Source organism: Mirounga leonina, unplaced genomic scaffold (assembly GCF_011800145.1).
Source record: "Mirounga leonina isolate KUSES-001 unplaced genomic scaffold, KU_Mleo_1.0 Mir_169, whole genome shotgun sequence".
NCBI lineage: Eukaryota > Metazoa > Chordata > Mammalia > Carnivora > Phocidae > Mirounga > Mirounga leonina.
In genome coordinates this window covers 2,577,768-2,595,801 of record NW_023270431.1, presented here as the reverse complement: position 1 = coordinate 2,595,801, position 18,034 = coordinate 2,577,768, and the positions used below count along the sequence as shown (strand labels likewise).

Sequence of the window (18,034 nt, the reverse complement as noted above, 5' to 3'; positions counted from 1 at the left end):
CTCAAATTAAAAAAAAAAAAAAAAAAAATCTTAAAAAAAAAAAAAAAGAAATATCCCATGAGATGTAAAGGTTCGGGGGTGGGGGGAAGACAAAAACTACAATGGTGTTTAGGCAGAAAGGGCCATCGGCAGACTCATGAGAGGATTTTTGCACTCCAAATATGAGAAAGAAGCAATATTGGGCTTGTGGGCCTCAATGAGCCATGTGGGGATGGACAAAGGAGAGACCAGCAGCAGCTTGTGTGGACAGATGGTCAACTAAGGACCTAACTACCATCCATCCCCCACATTCTGGCTCTGCTTACCAAGGCTGTGCTCTGCCATCCAGATGCCTTCTTCAGGACTAAAGCACCATTCTCCCAGCAGCTAGGGGTGCTGACAGCTGACACCTTGCAGTAAAGTCACAGCTGAATAAAAACATCTCATCCAAGTTCACAGACCCTTCTCAGAGATAAATCATATCCAAAGACTAGTCAATGTGGGTATATAAAGTCCTGGCTCCTTTACCCCAATCTAGGACAGTTTTAGACCCATCAGAATCAAGCTACCAAAAAAAGGGGGGGGAAGGATTAATGTATCAAAGACAATGATTATTCCTAATGGTATGACATCAAAATTGCAATTAAACACAACTTTAATGATTACTTAAATGAAAATTTTAATTCCAGTGACATAAAGAAGAAATTGGTGATAGCTTTGACTCTAGGGTGGGGAACTCTGGATATATGTCCTTTTAGTACATTTTGATTCCGTGTCATGTCAAGAGATTAAACCCTTAAACAAGGGAATTCCTTGTGACACCTTATATACAGATTTCAAAAGTTCTACAACTCAGACAATTTAGACAGACATGAAAAGTATGGCCTAGAAAACCCTGTTAAATAACACTAAAGGGGATTTAAGTGGTAAAAAGACATTGATATAAAAAATGTATGTGAAGAGTTTGATTAAATTATTTCATGAAATGTGAGAATTTCTAAGTGTGAGAATTTCTAAAAATGTCTAAGAAATCTAAATTTCTTACATAGTATGTATGATTAATAAATATAAGTAGATACTTTATTTTTATTCACAGCCTAACTTACATATTCAATTTATATATTCAATTGTGCTCCCATGAAAACCTGAATTTTCTGAATGAGAAAATTAGAGAGATTTCTAACCCTTTCTCCTCCCCCACACAGGGATGTAAGCAGATATATATAGTTGTGAGTCAGTGATTTTTCCTAGGAAAAAAGAGAAAATAAAAAGAACATTGAAGACCCCTTATCATGATCTCTATTAAAAAACAACAACAACAAGAAACAAACAAAAACAGAACAAATAAAAAATATCCTTATTCTGGAGAACAAATGACAGAGATATGATACAATTCAGACCTAGAGAGGATGGACCTAACTTATTTAGAATATGCATGTTTGGCAGGCATGGATCTGCAAACCAATCCTACCAGTAGCTGCTCAAAGAGCAGGAACTGTCCAGATTTACCTCTACTACGTAGGTCAACTCATCCTGCCATTTCCCTCACATCCCTGCTCTTGCTGGACAGAAAGCCTATTATGACCTCTAAAATAAAACCCACTTGCACTAGACTTTTGCTCTCATGGAGCTGGAAAGGGGGTCTCAACATGTTTTAGAAGAAGGGATGAAAAGAATCATGCCACATTAGAAGGCCACGTCTATACAACACAAATTTTTCTTTCACTCCTGCCAGGCTGTTGTGGCAAAATGTCAATGCATCGCTGTGCTGAATTTCCCCATCTTCTGGGAGGTGCTCACCTTGCTTACCTAACATTTTATTATCCTACTTCATATGCCCAGGGTCCCATCATCAGGGTTGGAGACAAGCTCTTTAATAAAGCATAAGAGATATGTCTTTTTGAAGACACAAGTATGCTCATGCCCTGTTCTTACCTGAGAATCTTAAATAGCTCCTGTTTAGAGTAAATCCTTTTCTGTGATACACAAAACTTCGTGTAACCTGGCCCGCCTGTATCTGTTCTGTTCTTCCCTCCTAAGTCATAGTCTACAAGTCTACCAGGCTACATTCTCTTCTGTACCTCTCTCTTTGCGTGTACTGATCCCTAACTATCCATCAAGAACCAATTTTGTTTGTTTGTTATTAAAAAGAAATATTTATTTACTGAACCAGGGCAGATTAGATAACAACTAACTCTAAGTTTACATCTTTTAACTAAATATTGCAGTGTTTTCAAACACACCAAAAAAACCAAAATAACAAAAACAAAACAAAACAAAACAAATCCCAAATGGCATTGCAACAGTTATCTTAAGGTAAAATACAATCACCTCATACTGTTGCAAGTATTTTCACCCCGGGTTGAAAAATTATTTATCCTGAACATGAAAACCTGTAACAAATTTAAATTAATTATATAAAACTCATTACTTCTAGTTTTTCCCTTGCAAAGATCCAAAACAAATATACAAGTAACTAGTATACATCAGTCATAATACAATCCTGGATTATATCCCACAACCAGATGCTCCTTTAATTTTAAACTCATCATCAGAGACCGAGAGAAAGTCATTTCATTTTACAAAAAAACAAAATTCACATGTGCCAAAAAAGAAAGTCCCAAGAAAAACAAAAACGAAATCCTAGTACTGACAGTGATGTTCAGTACCCTAATTAAACAGTGGCCAAAATGCCACTGATCGGGACGCCTGGGTGGCTCAGTCGGTTAAGCATCTGCCTTCGGCTCAGGTCATGATCCCAGGGTCCTGGGATCGAGTCCCGCATCGGGCTCCCTGCTCCACGGGGAGCCTGCTTCTCCCTCTGCCTCTGCCTCTCTCTCTCTATCTCTCATGAATAAATAAATAAAATCTTAAAAAAAAAATGCCACTGATCAAAAATAAAATAGTGGCTGTATGTCATGGCAGTGAAATTCAAGAGACTTTAACCCTTGACATCAGAAATCCAGTTTTTTCCAATTACATGAATGCACACTTCTTACATGACAGGAGTGGAGAAAGCAGATGGGCCAGCATAGAAAGAGAAGAGCTACTGTTCGCTGCAACACCCAGAAAACTGGCTTTAGTAGAGACTTCTTACAAGGTTAGGTAGAAACCAACAAATTGTTATTAGCTGCTTGTGTCATTAATTCAGTTTGGAGGCCATTGAGTCCTAAGGTTCAAGATATAAATTTAGGGGGGAAAACGTTGTTGGGTTAGGTCTTATCTTTAAAGAAAAACACAAGACAGGGCGCCTGGGTGGCTCAGTCGTTAAGCGTCTGCCTTCGGCTCAGGTCATGATCTCAGGGTCCTGGGATCCAGCCCCGCATCGGGCTCCCTGCTCAACAGTGAGTCTGTATCTCCCTCTCTCTCTGCCTGCCATCTCCCCTGCTTGTGCTCTCTCTCTCTCTCTCTCTGTGTCAAAAAAAAAAAAAAAAAAAATCTTAAAAGAAAAACACAAGACAGACAAGTATAAAAGTACCACCTCGTCATAAGCTCCAGTCAGAGCTCTGCCAAAAGGCTGGGTAGAAAATGTCAAGATTCAGGGGCGCCTGGGTGGCTCAGATGGTTAAGCGTCTGCCTTCGGCTCCGGTCATGATCTCAGGGTCCTGGGATCAAGTCCCGCATCGGGCTCCCTGCTCCTTGGGAGCCTGCTCCTCCCTCTGCCTCTCTCTCTCTCATGAGTAAATAAATAAAATCTTTAAAAAAAATTAAAAAAAGAAAATGTCAAGATTCAGACTGCTTTTTCTCATAAGGACTCAACAGAATGAATCTTTAATGACTCGAACTGTAAGATAAAGGATCCAAAGAATGCAGTCATTTTAGTTAAAGTACTATCAGCAAAGTACTAGTCTGAACAGAGTGCATTTTATCATGAAAACAAAAGGAAAAGAAGATATAATCGGGATTATACACCTATATTTCATTCACAGTGTTTGAGTTCTGACAGGCCTGTATAATGGAGGCAGAATTCAAATAAAAAATTACTCCAATTGAGTGTCAAATTTTCACAACTTTTCTAAAAAGGTGTTTTCCCCAATATCTATTAATCACAAAGAAACATGTACTGTGAGTACCTAACTGTACATAAGTACTCTGAAAAAAAATGTAGAGACTAATGACATTAGTACAAACAAGATGTTTGGTAAACAATGAATTATGATTTTGAGATCATCCAAAAAAGGCTTTTTTTTTTTTAAAGATTTTATTTATTTATTTGGGAGAGAGAGAGAGAGCAACAGAGCAACAGAGGGGTGAAGGGCAGAGGGAAAAGCAGACTCCCCACTGAGCAGGGGGCCCGATGCGGGACTCGATCCCGGAACTCTGGGATCATGACCTGAGCTGAAGGCAGACCCTCAACCGACTGAGCCACCCAGGCGCCCCCCAAAAAGGCTTTTTAAACAGCCCTCCAGACTTCAAAAATTTCTTCAGGTAGTAGATCTGTCCCAATGTCATGGCAACTAGAACAAGAGCTTCAATGAAGGACCAAAGGACCACTCTGCTGTTTGTGTTGTTGTTGATCGCTCTGTGCATCCTCTCCTGAACTTCCATGGACTTCTGTTCATGTTTGACAGCTGCCATTGCCCCTGCCAGCTCATTAGTCATTTCTTCCAGCTTGTTCTGGTGAGCTTATATTTCCATGTCTTGTCCTTTGGGGGCCTCCCCAATATCAATGGTGATCATCACTATCTTTGGAATCATGGTAGACATCCTGTTGCTAAAACAAAACCTAATGTGTTCCATGCGTGTGAGCAGCAAATGTGTATTTTCCACTGGACTCTCGGTCTCCTTTATAAATTCTTTTATTATCAGGCCCTGTCATCTCCACAACCATGTCAGTAGGAAGCCGCCCTCCACCATCTTGGTGCCCAAGGTGACCTGCTCCAAGAAGCACTCCCCTTTGTGCCTGTGGATCCTGGCGAAGTAGCCCAAGGCTGCGGCCAGAAGGGCAGCCAGGAGCACCAGCAGCTCAGTTCGAGTCACACGCAAAAAAAAAAAAAAGAAAAAAAAAAGGTAAGACAATCATCTTACCCTCTACAAAAATCAACTCAAAATGGATCATAGATCTAAATGTAAAATGGAAAGCTATTAAACCCCTAGAAAATAACATAGGAAAAAAACCTAGACAACATTTGGCATGACCATGACTTTTTAGACACAACACCAAAGGCATGATCCGTGAAAGTAATAATTGATAAGCTGGACTTCATTAAAATTAAAAACTTCTGCTCATTGAAAGACAACGCCAAGAGAATGAGAAGACCAAGCCACAGACTGTGAGAAAATATTTATGAGAGACATCTGATAAAGAACTTACCCAAAATATACAAAGAAGTCTTAAAACTCAACAATAAGAAAATGAACAACCCAATTGAAAAATGTACAAAGACCTTAATATACAACTCACAAAGAAGATATATAGATGGCAAATAAGCGTGTGAAAATATGCTCAGCATCATATGTCATCAAGGAAATGCAAATTAAAACAATGGTGAGATTCCTCTACATTTTCTATTAGAATGGCTAAAATCCAGAACACCAACACCAGATGCCTGTGAGGAAGTATAGCAAGAGGAATTCTCATTCATTGCTAGTGGCAATACAATATGGTATAGCCATTTTGGAAGACAGTTTTAGCAATTTCTTATAAAACTAATGAAGGATAGTTGGAAGGCAGGCAGGCAGGGACAAGACCACCCCGCCCCCCAAAAGAGGAAACCACCCTTAAAAGGATTTTATACCACCCTGGGAGGAGCCCTCCACCCTTCCCCACGTGATAGATAGGTAACAAAAATCTGATTGGATGACAGGCGCAGGGAGGGTTAATCAGATTAAAACAGCCCTCCAACAAGCCCATGAAAACCCGGATGGCAACCCTCTCGGCACTGACAGAGAAAAAATCCTGTAACAAAACCAAACATACTTTTACCATATGATCCAGCAATCGTGCTCTTTAGTATTTACCCAAAGGAATTTAAAACTTATGTCTACACAAAAATCTACACATGGATGTTTATAACAGCTTGATTCAAAATTGCTACAACTTCGAAGTAACCAAGATGTCCTTCAGTAGGTGAGTGGATAAATAAATAAACTGCAGTATATCTGGACAATGGAATATTATTCAGTCCTAAAAAGAAATGAGATACCCAGCCATGAAAAGACATGGAGGAATCTTAAATGAATATTTTTAAGTGAAAGAATCCAATCTGAAAGGGCTAATACTGTATGATTCCACACACACACAGACCAAAAAAAAAAAAAAAAAAAAAAGCAAAAGCAAAACTAGGGAAACAGTAAAACTATGGAAGCAGTAAAAACCCAAACTATGGAGACAGTAAAATGATGAGTGGTTGCCATGAGGCAGAGAGAAGGAATGGATGAATAAGTAGAGCACAGAGGATTTTTAAGGCAGGGAAACTCTGTATGATATTGTAGTGATGGATACGTGTCATGACACATTTGTCCAAACCCATAGAATGTACCCTACCAAGAATGTTAACTCTGTAAACCATAATGTAAATTCCGGAGGTTGGATGATTATGATGTATCAATGTAGATTCATCCATTGTAACAAATGTATCACTCTGGTGGGGGATATTGATAATGAGAGAGGCTCGCAAGTGTGTGAGCAGAGGTGTTAGAAGGTGGAGGAGGTGCAATAAAGCATCTTCCACACTAAGAAGGCACTTTGAGACCAAAAAACAAAGCAAGCCACTCCATACCGCTACACAACTTTATTCAGGGTAACTCACTGACAGAGAGGGGATCCAGTGGGCAGATGATCCAGGTGCTAGGCAGGTATTCTCTGCAAAGTCTGGATTTTATAGAGGGAGGGGTTACTAGTTATCTAAAGTGATGCCATCTGTGTGGGGGGTGTGGGGGGGAGGGGAAGAACTGTGTTATCTCTGCTAGTTATCTAAACATCTTTAGGGAAGATCAGAACAAGCCTTCCTGCATTCCCGTCAGGATCTACAATAACCTCCAAGGGGCCTGGAACATGTAGCCCCAAGGAAGTTCATTGCACAGACGAAACAAGATGGAGTGCCAATATGGAGTCAGTATTGTCAGCATCCCTAGAAGGGGATATACAGAAAATCTCTGTAACTTCCCCTCCCTTTTGCTGTGAAGCTTAAACTGCTCTAAAATAATAATAACAATAGTAATCATAATAAAGTCTTAGTAAAAGAAAATGTTTCAGGCAGTCTTTGAATTGAGACCATCTGGCTAACAATCAAGCCAGATGACCAGCTTCTAATGACCTCCTAGCACAATCTTGCCCTGACATATACTATCCACACAGCATGACTGCTCTGTGACTTCTAAAGTCGCTGACACCAATGACCAATGACCAATGCCTTGCTTCTTGCCTCTACCACATGTAAAGGTAGTAGTTCGCCCCGATGCAGATAATAGTGTGTTCTGTTATTATGTGCTAGACATTATAATTATTTAATCCTTACACCAACCCTGTGAAGAAAACATGATTACTACCACCGTTTCTCAGCTGAGGAAACTGAGGCAGAGAGCTTAAGTAGTCAGATGAAGATCACCAGATGGTGATGTGGCAGATCCAAGATTTGAACCCTGGAAGCCTGGCTCCCGGGCTTGGACTTGAAACGACAAGGCACCCCAGACCTGTCGTAGGAGTCCTCCTCCCACAAAGTCAGAATCCTTGACATCCCAGTTCTCTGGAAATGCACTCAGAAGTGTTTAAGATATGAGGCCCTGAAGGGCAACCAATATCCTTCTGTAGCTTATTTTGTAAAATGAGATTTCAGGGAGGAAAAAGTGACAGTAAGAGAGGCACAGCATTTTTCCTCTTATAAATTTATTCATCACAACGTTTTACGCCTAAACACATAGTTTGTATGTTCATTGCACAGTTATAAATAGATACACTCAATCTGGTAAAATGTAGAGAAAGTGGGCAGAGTATTTTTAATCTTGATGAAATGCTTCAAAAAGAAGCCCATTGGGCGCCTGGGTGGCTCAGTTGGTTAAGCGACTGCCTTCGGCTCAGGTCACGATCCTGGAATCCCAGGATCGAGTCCCGCATCGGGCTCCCTGCTCGGCAGGGAGTCTGCTTCTCCCTCTGACCCTCCCCCTTCTCATGTGCTCTCTCTCTCTCTCAAATAAATAAATAAAATCTTTAAAAAAAAAAAAAAAGAAGCCCATTCTCAGGCTTTTTGGGGTCAGATACAGGGACGTTTGTAGACTAGGTTCCTTACCTCTTGCTCGGTAGTCTTGAATGTAGGTGTTCCGTGCTGTCTATTTTTGTTCCTTGTACCATAACAGTTGGTATATCCAGCACCTCTACAGAGTTCTTCTACCTGATCTAGGTGTTCTGATGTCCAGGAGTTCTTGCTGTTAAGGGATGATACTTCATGGGCATTTCTGTTGAGATCTTTTTTCTCAGAAACCAGTTCCACTTTACCCTGCCTACATTTGAAAATGAATCATTTAACTCATTTCTTCTAATCTCTTTCTTTGCAGTCCATCAATTTTATAACAGAAAACAAACACTACACCCACTATTGCAACTAGGAATGATGACTGGCATTATTTTTATATGTCACCACACAATATTATTGTTATTATTTTTTCCATAATAATATAAAGGTAATAACTCTTAGTTATTTTGATCATTTCTAGTTAAAGTAGTACTAAATAAAATTAAATTCATAGTACCCTTCTAGATTCAGAAATTGGAATAATTCTTTTTTTTTTTTTTGGTAGATTGCATTATTGGCCCTGTTCTTCACCTATCCCCCTTTTTTTAAAGATTTTATTTATTTGTCAGAGAGGGAGAGCATGAGCAGGGGGAACCGCAGGCAGAGAGAAAAGCAAGCTCCCCGCTGAGCAAGGTTTCCAATGCAGGACTCGATCCCAGGACCCTGGGATCATGACCTGAGCGGAAGGCAGACGCTTGACCGACTGAGGCACCCAGGCATCCCAGAAATTGGAGTCATTCTTAATACCATTTTAGAATATGATAGCATATTAAAGGTGTATAATTATGTAGAAAAAGAACTGGTTTAAAAAACTGGATTTTGGGGGGTGTTCTTGGGGGTCTCATTTCTGCACAATTGTGAGCCCTGGCTGCCTTGTTTGAATATCTTTTCTAGAATGTCTGTATAGAAAACAGCCTTGGAGTACAGAAGCAGTGTCTCCTGCTGGAGTGAAGGAAAGACTTGTTTACTGTTCAGTATAATAGAGAGCATGTCTCTCTCTGGGGAAAAGTCCTGGCAAGTCAACTACCATAATAAAAGATGTAGGTTCCCTAAGCCTGTGGTTGTTCTCCAAAATACAATGTGCAGACATCGGTGGGCCCCTTTGTGTTGCCCTGGGAGAGTTCTGTACTCCGGCTCTGCTGTTGCTAAGAGCAATAGGGTTTTTTTTCCTCTGAGCCAGAAGTCTTACGTCTTCAGTCAGTATCCATAAAACTGTGGCAGAAAAACTGGTTAGCTTGCAAGTAGGGTAATGTCTCAGATCCTTCTAAGTTATTGACAAAAAGATCTAAAAAAATTTTAATGTACATTTTAACACATAGATACGTGTTTGGAGTGAATTAGTGAAGTGGGGGGAGAAAAAGAGAAATGAAGAGGAAATGCTAATAGGGATAGGATTTTATGATTTTTAAATTCCACTTCTTTTTGTTTTTCCATGTTTCTACAATCGATCTGTATATAAACAGAAAAAAAATCAATGTTTCATAAAAATAACATGCCAGGTATACCATAGTTTATTGCCAATGTGAATTATATTTCTTTTAAAATGGTAGTTTCAGTGTTTTCAAACTTAGGAATATAGAGAAGTTATTAATTTTTCTGTATTCTTTTACATCCTATTGCTTTACAGCATTCTTATTTGTTACAAGTGTAGCTGATTCTATTGTGTTTTGTTGGTATAGAGTATTACCATCTACTAATAACTTTAGAAAGGAGGACTCAAAGTTAGCGGTGTTTGTAGATGGTAGTAATACATAATATAATGTTACTAAAGTGTATTATATAATATTCCTATATAAGCTATGTATCATATATGCCTTCTTTGTTGTCTATCAAATTTATATGTATTTTATATACACATGTTTCCGTTGCATATTTTACTTGGGCAAAATTTCCAGATAAAAATAACTACTAATAGTGATAACAGGTTTCCTTACCTTGATTCTGATTTCAACAAGAGTAACTTGGCTGTTGTATTGTTAATTAAGTGAAAACCCTTGATTTAAGATATGCATTATCATCTTAAAAGTGCTTCCCTTTTTTTGTAGTTTAATAAAGTTTTATTTTGTCCTTCTATTTTTTGAGCTGAGTTTTGGATTTTGTACTGGGTTGAATAGTGTCCCCCCAACCCCCGCCAAAATCTATATCCACTCAAAACCTCAGAATGTGACATTATTTGGAAATAGGGTTTTTGCAGATGCAGTTAGTTAAGATGAAGTCATGCTGGGAGGGGAAGAATGAAGGGGGGGAATCAGAGGGGGAGATGAACCATGAGAGACAATGGACTCTGAAAAACAAACTGAGGGTTCTAGAGGGGAGGGGGTGGGGGGATGGGCTAGCCTGGTGATGGGTATTAAAGAGAGCACGTTCTGCATGGAGCACTGGGTGTTATGCACAAACAATGAATCATGGAACTACATCAAAAACTAATGATGTAAGGTATGGTGATTAACATAACAATAAAAAAATTTTTAAAAAAGATGAAGTCATGCTGGACCCTTCCTCCCTCAACTTTCATATTTAATACATTGGCATGTTATAGTTCAACCTTCAAAAGTCTAACCACTACATCCAGCAAAACAAACAAACAAAACCACCATAGACCAAGCCACCATGATCACACAGCCTTCTTAGCGGTTCCTCTGCTTTCAGACTTACCTACCTATTGGAAGTGGCCTTCCAATAATGAAATACAAACACTGTTACTCTTATGTTTGAATGATATTAATGGTTTTATATTATATTTAGAATAAAATCCAAACTACTACCATGGCCAAGAAGATGTTTAAAATCTGGCTTCTGCCAATGTCATCAACCTCAACTCCTGCCACCATGTCTCTGGATTGCTGAACTCTCAGCTCCACTGGCCTTCTTCCTATTCCTCCAACACACTTTCATTCCTCAGGTCCTTACATTTGTTATACCCTCTGCTGGAAATGCTGTTCCCTAGATCCTTGCATGGGTGGTTCTGTCTTGGCATCCAGGCCTGTGCTGTAATATTACCTTCTTGGGGAGGCTTTTCCTGACCATTTCAACTAACTCAGTCTCTCTAATATCACTATCTCTCTTCATTGTTATTTTTCTTATCACCTTATCACTCTCTGAAATTATATTTTTGTTACCTTACTTATTCTTTGCTTGAAGCTTACTGAGTTCAAGAACCTGCTCTTTTTTGCTCATGGCTGTCTCCAGCAAGATGTCAGGCACATAAGATACATTCAGTGCATGTTTGAATGGATGAATGAACGTCTATGTAGACATGTCTAATTTACATATTCTAGATGCAGCACATAGTTTTTCTTGCCGCGATCCATGCTTACCTATTTCATGTTTCAGAAACCACGTTGCTTGACTTTTGCTGCCTAATAAACCATCCCAAAACAGTGTGTTAACACAACCACTATTGTATTTAGCTCATGATTTTGTGAGTCTGGGCCAATTCTACCAATCTCTGTATCTGTGGTCAACCTGCTGAGTGGCAGTTATTGGCTGAGGTGACTCAGTTTTCCTCCATTCCTTGTCTCATCCTCCCAACAGCCTAGCTTGGGCATTTTAACATGATGTCTCTGGGATCCAAGGGCAGCAAGTACTTGTCAGGTCTCAAGTTGGGTTACATTGTCCCAGTGGCCAAAGTAAGACACATGTTCAAACTCAGATTCAGGGTTTAAAGGTGTTATCTATGGGAATGGTTACAGGGAGATTTGAACAAACTGGGAGATATTACTGAAATAATCTACCACAGGTGGAAAGCCACCATAGCCTATGTATATTTGTTTCCAATAGTATAATTTTCCTGGATTTGTGGGCTACTGGTGACTAGAAAGTGAAATAATGTAGGAGAATGTGGAGAGTGAAAATTTTCTTGCTCTCAGAAAGGTATTGAGTCCCAGTAGATAAATGACCATACACCTCTGGTTGGAAAGTGAAATGGAATCACAGTGCGATGGTCAACCTCTCTTCCCACCCCACATTCTCAGTTCAGCTATCTGCCTCAATGTCCCATTTGTGTCTGGTTATTATAACATCCTTCTGAAGTTTGGAAGATTATAAGTAATTTTCCTAGATTGCCAATATTTTCAATCCTGGATTCTGTGTATTTCCTTTACTTGTTCAAATGAAAGGGAGGTAAGGGTGAATCCATCACTGTTGGCTCCATTATCATAACCCTGTTGTGTCTTCCAAATTTTTCTTTACTTTATACTAAAACTGTGCCTATATTCAAATCTATAAATATTTGTCAAGTGTCATTTTCTTTGGTATAGATTGTGGGGAAATATGGTTGAAATAAGATAGTCCCTATGATCGGTAACTCATTATTTCACAGAAACAATATCTTGTATTTCAGGATGAAAGTTTCTTGGGGGTGCTGGCCTAGGTCATGTGGTTCTGAGAATACATTAGTTTGATCATTAAGATAAAGTGTATTCTTAAAAAATTCTAATTCTCTTTGTCACTCTCTCTCTCATCTCATACCCCCTCCCAACTTAAAGAGTCTTCTGCTAAGAGTAAGCCCACTTTCAAAGTCCTTCTTTCTTCATTTACTTTCACAACCTCATCTTGAAAACTTTTTCCACCGACATTTTCCCAATTAAGCATCTCTCCTACCAAGTGTTAAAGAGTAACACAACACTAACATGTATTGGAGAGTAAAAAAACTCTTTGATAACTTATGACAAGTTCAACTGACAAAGGTCCAGTGATTTCAGAATCTATGCCTGCTGCAGACTTTGTTGTGTTTTTTTACCTTCAAATTGTTTCCTTTCCCAGGGAGTTGTTTTTAAAAGACCTGAATTTTATTATTCTTCTCTGTGTTTCAAGTGTTAGTGTTTTAATACTTTAATGATATATGTGGAAGACTTTATTCTGAATTCAGTTCTAAATGCAAATTATTCTTAAGTACTCTGTCTTGACTAACATCACTTAATGTTAAAATCTGGTTCTACTACATTTTTAGAAAAGATTTGAAGACACAGGTGATCTTAAATTTGCTGTACTGTGAGAGCTCTGTGATCTCTAACCAGAACGACTTGTAACATTTTGTTCTTCTAAATAGCCGGCAATCAAATGGTGGTGACTGCCTACTCTTCCTGACTAAGCTAAAAAGAAACTTACTGCTTCATTTAATTTTGCATTTATCATTCAACAAATATTTATGGAACCCCTGAAACAGGCCAGGCATTGGTCTAAACCCTGAAAATACAAAGACGTATAATACAAAATGTCCTACTCAGGAAGATCGCATCCTTGTGATGGAGATAGACAAGTAAGGAAAGAGTTAATAGCCCATGCTGTAACACGATCATGAAATAGCATCTCTGGGGAAACAGAGGAGGAGGTGAAAGCAAAGGAAGAAGTGATTTGGTGAGATATAACAAGTTAACTATAGAAAAGGCCAAGAAAAGACCAAGTGAGAAGTGAGGACAAATCTGAGTTAAGAACTGGAAAGTGCTAATGGTGATCAAACAGGAAAGCTGGAAAAGTATTCAACTGCATCCTAGAGAATCTGGGGGAATGATCTGTTTCTTTGAATCTTCAAACACTTTCTGCAATATTATGTTCCATTTGAAACACTTGAATCATGACTGCTAGCCTACATGCAAACACATTCTTCCATGTCCCTGTGAGAAATAATTCTACCCCTAGCCAAGAGCCTAGCATTCCAGAAACGTAAGCCATGATACAGAAATCCAAATTCAATTCAACACCATCTGCATAATCAGCTGTTCACCTCCCATATTTCCTTCTTTTTTCATGTACCACATGTTCATGGGAAAAAAGAAATTATGAATGAAAATGTTATCTGTGCTTTGAAGTCCTACATTTTCATAACCCCAAAGTCATCCACTGATGTTCTCTGACAGCGTTGTTTCCGCCACCTGGAGAAGTAGATTATATTTCCTTGGGGCAGGACTCAGGTATTTGGTAACTTTTAACAAGGTCTTCATACTAAGATCCATGTGTCTGGCGATTTGCTGGAATCGTTACATTCAGCAAGCCCCTTGGCAGTTGGCAGGCACTCACCAACCACATCAGTTTCTGAGTCAGGCTCTTCTTTTTGTCCTACGCTTCTTTTCCAGTGACTTCTGTGACGTCCTGTTCACACATCTATTTATTCATCCACAAACATTTGCCTAATGTCTATTACATACTCAATAGACAACATACAACCAACAACATATCTTTCAAGTATTGTCAATTGTTCAAAGGATTTCTTTTTCCTCTTTTACTCCCCTTGGTCACTGAAGGTAATAAAAGTATCTAACTTATAGGGTATTTTTAAGTACTAAATTAAATAGTGCAAGTCAAAGACTTAAAACACAGGCTGGTGGGGCACCTGGTTGCCTCAGGTGGTAGAGCATGCGACTCTTGATCTTGTGATCATGAATTCAAGCCCCACTTTGGGCATAGAGCTTACTATCAATCAATCAGTCAGTCAATCACAGACTGGTCCATAGTAAGTATGCATTATGTATTTGCTATTAATATTATAATAATGTCAAAAAACAGGATTAATACATAGGCCATAAATGTTATGACCCACAACAACACTTTTATGAATGTAACTAATTATAAGTATTCTTATAATTGTGCCTTGTCTATTTTGGCCACACATACACACAATTTAAACAATTATCCAGTATATTAGAATGGTGTTACAGCTTATAAATGATGCAATTTGGGGGGGGGGGTTGTTTTAAAGATTTTTATTTATTTATTTGCGAGAGAGAGAATGAGAGACACAGAGCATGAGAGGGAGGAGGGTCAGAGGGAGAAGCAGACTCCCTGCCGAGCAGGGAGCCCAATGTGGGACTCGATCCAGGGACTCCAGGATCATGACCTGAGCCGAAGGCAGTCGCTTAACCAACTGAGCCACCCAGGCGCCCCTGCAATTTGGGTTTTTTAAAATGTATAGTTTATTAAACAAAATCCAGTTGGTCTAGGATTATATTTCCTTGTCATTATAGTCAACCATTGTGGGAACAAAGGTATGATTTGTTGCTTTGTTGGTGATTTATTTTTTTAAATATAAAGTTTCTTATGCCATGGAAACACAAAGAAGGCACAACAGTAAAATAGTAATATAGTATTTAATTAGATAAATCCTAAAATTAACCTAAAAATAATAAAACTATGTTGTTGAGAGGATTTTGAAAGACAAGGTTGAGTCTGATTCTGTGATTCATGCCAAGTAGGCATTCTGAAAGATAAAGAATCTAAACATCTCATCTCTCTGCTTCCTTTTCTATCTGTTCCAGAACAGTATGTCTTCAAAGCAGCCTGGCATAACATATTTTGTGCATAATGTCTATGTGTACCTTTTGTTGTCCCAGATAATTGCTGTAGAAACCTGTGCTTCATTATGATCCTCCAAAAAGTGCATTTTTTCCTCTTTTATTTTTGATCTATGATTTCCACAAATTAAAAAAAATATATGATTAAAAATATTGCTTGAAGACTATGAACTTGACGTCAGAGGAGTCAAAGTCTTCTTCCCTTACCTGCCTTTTATCTTAAAAAAAAAAAAAAAAGATGAGAAGAATTAGGATCCTGGAGAAGTTATTGCAATATGGAAACATGTAAACATTTTGTAAGTTTATGCCATCAAGTTATCCTTGGGAGAGCCTATGGCAAGGAAGTTTTATTATGAGGGTTGTAGGACCCATTAATATGCTATAAGTCTCTCTATTACCCAGATACCCTAAGCAACCAGGAACACAGGAACAAATTTCCTCTGTTAATTTCCTCTGTTAACACTAAATAAAATAGTGCATTTTATTTAATTTTAAAAGTCTGTTTTAGGGGCACCCGGTGGCTCAGTCGTTAAGCGTCTGCCTTCCTCAGGTCATGATCTCAGGGTCCTGGGATCGAGCCCCGCATCGGGCTCCCTACTCAGTGGGAAGCCTGTTTCTCCCTCTCCCACTCCCCCTGCTTGTGTTCCCTCTCTCACTGTGTCTCTCTCTGTCAAATAAATAAATAAAATCTTAAAAAAAAAAAAAAATGAAATGGGAATGTATCTGTTTTAAAGGCTTAAGAAGTTTTGATTTTTCTCCTGCATTGAGCACGTTAGGTTGTTAGTGCTGGCAGAAACTTGGAGATCATCTTCACCGACACCTCCTTCACAGACAGGGAAGCCAAGGCCAAGAGGGTGGGAATGATCTACCCTGGTCTCCCAGCGAGCAGGGCCTGGAGCCCGGTCTCCACTCGGACAGGCGTGCTCCCCCCAGACAGCCTCCCCCTGAGCGGGGGTCTTGAAAGAAGTGATTAAATTAAAGCGAGTCCATTAGGGTGGGCCCTCACCCAATCTGACTGGTGTCTTCATAGAAGAGGAAATTCAGACACATGAAAGAGACACCATGTACAGAGAAAAGAACATGTGAGGACATAGCAAAAAGGCAGCCTCTGCAAGTTAAGGAGAAAGGTCTCAGAAGAAATCAAGCCTACTGACACCCTGATCTTAGACTTTCAGCTTCCAGAACTATGAGAAAATAAATCTGTGTTGTTTAAGCCATCCTTTCAGCGGTGTTTTGTTATGGAAGCCCTAGAAAACTAATACACCAGGAAGTCAAAAGCATAGAGACTGACTGTAATCGACAGATTAGTTTAGAAACATACATGAAACAAACCCTGGGAGTATTCAGACATAAGTGAGAGAGAGCTGAGGCCCAGGAGTCCTTCAATTTCTTCATCAGTGGAAATAGCAAGGAGAACCTCATAGGGTTTTTGTAAGGATTAAATGAATTGATATATATATATAATAAAAATACCTATAGTTTTTTTTTTGGAAAAAACTAATTAATTTGGAAAACTAATTAATTACAGGCATTGAATATCCTACTGTTTGTAAGTACAATTTTGTACTTAACAAAAATGAGGAAGTATTCCTCAACCCGAGCACATATATATATATAACATATATATATAACATATATAACACATATAACATATATATATATATGCTCGGGTTGAGAAATACTTCCTCATTCATATATATATATATGTTATTAAACTGTGTAGGAAGACAGTGATGTATGTCTTAGCTATAGGTATTTTTATTATTATTATCATTCTGGGCAGACACTAGTCAAAATACTGACTCAGGCTTGAAAAAAATTCTTAGATGACTGAGACATGGTGAGGTAAGTTTAGCTACTCAAGTTCTCACCACCAGTATGTGGACCCAAGATTTGACCTTAAGCGTCACAGACCCATATATTATTGTTCTCCATAGAAACTAATTTATTTATGATGCCAAATAGATCAAATAGAACACTAAATGCCTAACGTATCACTAAACAGAAGTTATATTTATGTTTACAAGATTTACATTAATCCAAGTGATTTCTCCAAGTGACAAATTTACAATTAAAAATATATATACTCACTCATTTCACTACTGCAGTCTGAGAAGTAGAGAATGATACTAGTTAGACAGTGTACTGAAGCAATAGGCTTCTCTTTTTTTCTAAAAACATAGTATCTGTTAATAATAAGTAATTAAGGGAAACATTCAAAGATAAACATTTGATTGAGATAAACAGCTTTTAGAATATATTCAGAATGTGGGGCTCCTGGATGGCTCAGTTGGTTGAACATCTGACTCTTGATTTTGGCTCAGGTCATGAACTCAGGGTTATGGGATCAAGCCCAGGCTCTGCACTCAGCACGGAGTCTACTTACCCCCTCTCTCCCCTCCCCCCACTTGTGCTTTCTCTCTCTCAAATAAAATAAACTCTTAAAAAATATATATATATTCAGAATGCTTTACCATATGTTCTTTAATAATTTTCTGTATTTTTGATTTTAAAAATTTATTCAGGAAGTAGAAA

The 18,034-nt window shown here is 38.6% G+C and overlaps 1 pseudogene; it reads right to left on the bottom strand.

Moving 5' to 3' along the window:
• Positions 1 to 1,213: 1,213 nt before the first annotated feature.
• On the bottom strand, positions 1,214 to 13,969 carry LOC118017288 (annotated as a pseudogene).
• Positions 13,970 to 18,034: the final 4,065 nt, after the last annotated feature.